The sequence below is a fragment of the Maylandia zebra genome, linkage group LG18, assembly GCF_041146795.1.
Source record: "Maylandia zebra isolate NMK-2024a linkage group LG18, Mzebra_GT3a, whole genome shotgun sequence".
Taxonomy (NCBI): domain Eukaryota; kingdom Metazoa; phylum Chordata; class Actinopteri; order Cichliformes; family Cichlidae; genus Maylandia; species Maylandia zebra.
Window position 1 is genome coordinate 3,583,380 of NC_135184.1, and position 4,609 is coordinate 3,587,988.

The 4,609-nt window shown below is 41.5% G+C and overlaps 1 long non-coding RNA gene across 1 annotated transcript; it reads left to right on the forward strand.

The window, feature by feature from the left end:
* Positions 1-606: 606 nt before the first annotated feature.
* Positions 607-4,609, forward strand: LOC143413714 (uncharacterized). Its single transcript, XR_013094326.1, has 3 exons — positions 607-4,116; positions 4,255-4,306; positions 4,388-4,609. It is a non-coding gene; the product is annotated as an uncharacterized LOC143413714 (long non-coding RNA).

A 4,609-nucleotide genomic window follows, 5' to 3' on the forward strand; every position in this document is an offset into this window, starting at 1 on the left:
GTGCTGATCTACAAGCTTATACAGCAGCTGCAGCTTGGTGCTAATAAATCACACAGGAGTGACTGTTTGGCTGTTCGGTTCTGGATCAGATAAGTTTGGGGAAACATTTTCATTTTATGTTCATAAAAAGATGTAAAATCTCAGCACATCACTGGATTTTTTAGGTGCAAACCTGAAAGGAAAGCAATGGTTTATCAATAGGAATGTCAGCCAAACAGGATGATCTTCAGAGGATTTCAAACATTGAAATAAAGAAAGTTTACCCAGAATCAAACGACTCTTACTTGCTTGTCTTGTCTGTAATACATGTGATGGATCTATTTTTTTTAATTATCTGTGTCCAGTGTTGGGGAGTAATGGAATACATGTACCGCCGTTACGTATTTAAAATACAAAATATGAGTAACTGTATTCTGTTACAGTTACCATTTAAAAAAGGTGGTATTTAGAATACAGTTACTTTGTTGAAATAAATGGATTACACGGCGGTATTTTCCTGTTTCATATTGTGGTGGGTCAGGACTGTTTGGGTTTTGTTTGACATGTTCTGTTGTTCCAGGTGGCAGCGTTACGGTTGCCATGGTTACAGGGCGACGCTCTCTCTCTCTGCGACTGTGTGTTTCCTGGGTGAGAGAGCGCCTTTTTGTTGTTGTTGTGCTAAGCTAATAGGCAGAATGCTACAGGCATAGCCCTAAAGAATGTAGCATCATGGGCAGTGTAGTCCGTGCTGCTGGGAGAATGGACCGCCATACCCGTTATGTGTCTGTGAGCGAGGGAGGGAGGGAGAGAAAGGAAAAGTACGAGCTGTCATCGAGCAGAAACGGGAGCTGGAAGCATGTAAATATAATAATAACCACTGCAGCCAAGAAGAGTGTCTGACGAGTCCAGCTGTAAGTAAGCTATTAAGACTGTACGCTTTGTTCATGTTTTCAATAAGTTCCGTTGGAGCAGCCTTTCAACGCCTCTCTCTGTCTCTTGCTAGCAAAGTTGACCCAGACAACAAAGTAAAGCTATTTTTCAGCTACAAGCCGACACGAACCCGACGTATTAGTCAGAGGTCCCTTTACTACGGTTTGGCGCCGCGGACCTTCAGTAACAGTAATAAGTCACAGCAATAGTACATCCATGTAGTTGTAAACAGCATGATAATATATTAAGTAATCCAAAGTATTCAGAATACGTTACTCTCATTGAGTAACGTAACGGAATACGTTACAGAATACATTTTGGGGCATGTATTCTGTAATGGAATACATTTTAAAAGTAACCTTCCCAACACTGTCTGTGTCTAATTAGTCTAGTTATGTCTAATTATTGTTTAAAGGAAATAAAATAAAATGTTTTTTTTTTTAAATTCATCATATCATTGTACATCTTCCCTCTGTGTGACCAAACCATCTATACGTACTGCTTCAAAGTATGCGTGTCTATGTTGTAGATCAGTAGATCATTAAAACTAATAATAATAAGCAGTGCAGTGAGTCACTAATGAGCGCGCAAACAGTCAGCAAAGCTTCAATATTCAGTCAGGAATAAGCCCTGCACAGTCGATAATTAAGCTCTAACAATGTCTCTGCCAGTTAGTTCATTAGTTGCTAATCATTATTTACAACATAATTCAGGATTAGGAATTATGAGGGGAAGTACCTGGGAATGAAAACACTCCAGTTCTTTCTGGTTGTTCTTGCCAGTGCTAAAAATAGATTTTCATTCATGGCGGGAATAAAACGTCTCCCTCCACTAAACATTTTAAACAACATCTCCAGTAAAACCGAAGAAAAATGAAAAGCTGTCCAAAGCTGTTCTAAAGACCTGCCTGCATCCTGATCATCTGCATCAGAATGTCTTACAGAGGTGAAATCTGAAACATCTTATTTCAACTTGCTAAACTGCAGACCTGCAGTGAGACGTCGTGTGCCGGGCATCATCAGCGGAGCAGCCGCGCTCACGTGACGAGAGGAGTCCTATTCAAAGCACCGTTCACTGCAGGAATCAGTTACACTCTGCAGTGCGTGATGCTGTGACACATATTACAAAGGCAATATATCATTTTCAGATATTTACTGACTCTCTCAAAGGCCAACAGCCTGCTGTGCCTTAAAGTAAATGAATTTGAAATATGAGGTAACAGCAGCACGCCTGACTGAATGATGCTCTCTGATGTTTAAACAGTGTTATGTTTGATTGCATCCTGTGTGTACGCAAGAAAAGCACAGGAGTATAAAGAGATTTAAATAATCCTGGAAATGCATCAGTCAAATCTAAGGTTTAACCTTAGATTTAGAGATAACCCTAAAGTTATATCTCCTAGATATTTGATAAGGGGGAGAGAAAAATGAACGATAGATGCATGTTTCCGTATGCTTCATTTCCTGCTATGATGCAGAGTTTCTCGCTCTATAATGTGATGTGCAGACAGACGCTGAACTGTTTTCTTCCAGTGATTCTGCTGCCGTGCGCCTGATCTAAACGCAGTACAGGATGTGCTCTCTTTTTACCGCTCTGCCACGCACAGTCGAAATCGGAGTTAATCAAAAACAGCTTTTTGCTTTTCACGGTTCAATGAGAAACCAGGAAATAAACATTTCAGCCAGGTGCATAGATGGGTTCTTTTTTTCTCACCGAAACCTGTTTCACAAGGCCGAGCATGTCTGATCTGAGACGTTCCCGTCCAAAAAGAAGAAAAAAGACACTTTCATGTCTCGTTTTTTCAAGAAATAAACTGCAACAGGAAGAAGTGATTTCTTCCTCGGCTCAAACAGTAACCATCGTCTGAACGATCAAATGAGGATGTTTGAGATATCCAATCAAAGGAAACAAAAGAAGAATCAATCTGAGAAGAGAAACAAATTAAGACAAATTGCTCTACAGCTGTGCTTCAGTGTGAAGAGATGATGTAAACGATCCCAATGGCTGTGGCAGACATCACAATCACAATTACCAATTTCCATCTCAGCTTCTCGAACATCAGCACCGCGACTGTCTTCAGTTCAAGGTGGCAATCAGCGTAAAAACAGTGTTTGATTATCGATCGGCCCTTTCTGATTGGCCAACACGACTGAACACAAAGCCGAGCAATGACGACGACGAGCCCAGCGCAGCAGATTACAAGGAATGAGAAGCGAGGGAGGAGGATGAAGGAAAAAAAGCCATCTCTGGATGACTCATCCCCTCAGGCGGCCTTTCAGATGTGATGCCAGCAAACTTGGTTATTTGAAGCAGGCTCAAACCGCTGCGCCGCCCTCAAATATGATCACTTCCAGAGCCGGCCGAGGCCTCCGTGACTCTGTGACATCCGGACATCTCAGCGAGTTCTCCTCTCCGGTTCACAGGATTAAACGTGTTTATCGCCTGGAACATGTGAGGGTGATTTCTGTGTGTTTTCACGGCTTATAAACTTGTTTCGAGACTTCCTTTACTATTAGGTAATGCATTTTTTTTTTCAGACTAGTGCAAGGATTACTGGGGACATTATTTCATGCAGCTCAGGCTTCCAAAGTTGCATCCTGGTGAGCAAAGACACGGCAGAGGTTTGGTGATGATGTAAAATGAGGGAATGTTTGTGGGGGAATTGATTTTTCTTTTCATCTCTGTAGAAAGTATCTGTTTGGTGTGCAAGCTTCTCTAGTTCTTCACAGAGGGATTTCAGCAATAAAGAGCTGCTCTAGTCGAAGAACGTGTCCAAACAAGTTTGTCTTTTCTTTTTATACCTTACAGCTGACTGTGTTTAGTTCTAAATGATGAGGCCCCATCATATCTGAGAGACCTTACAGAGTTCCCAGAGTCTTAAATGTCAGGTCCCAGTTAGGGAACCGGGTACCAGTTAGGGTTCACGGGACAGACATGGTCTCCAGAGTTTAGACTAGACTTCAACGTTTCCTTTATAGTTAGTACTAGTACTCATATTCATGTTTTAACTCGACACATATACACAGTGGAGGCGAATAGAGTAAAACTTTTATCAATATTTCAATATTGATTTCATTTCTCAAGACAATTCACGGTTCAATACATAATGCAGTGAGTCAGACTGTGTTTACAGGAATCACCTGCTGTCAAACATTTTGTACCTGATGGGTCGGTCACAAGCAGATATTCCAGCCTCTGGTTGCCAAGGTAATTCTTTAATGTACTCTATTAAGCACTCACTAATATCCAGTCAGTGTATCCAATCGTTTTCATTGGTACTCATTTCAGTGATTGAATCTGATGCCACTGACTCTTTCTGGTGTCTGGTTTCTGCTTTGCTCCCAGTCACTTCCTGTGTGGTCACTGGTGTCTGTTCCTGGAGGAGTGGTCTGCTCAGGTGTTCATGGTGTTCTTCTCTTTCTTGTTCCTGTTTTATTTCCTGATTCATTGATTTTATGCTTTATCTGCTCCTCACCAGGTCTGTGAGGTGCGCTGGCTGTCAGGATGAGTTTGATCTGAGGCTTTCTGAATCCGGTTGTTCAGTGATGACGCGACGAATCCTACTTCCGGGTCTAAAGTAGTCTGCGTTTAATATGGCTTTTGTGTTGTTAACATGTTTAATGTTATGTATTTTCTTCTATTTGATCTCAAAAAGCTCCTAAAACAGTCAGTGATCCCTGTTGACCTCCCTCGGCTTTTA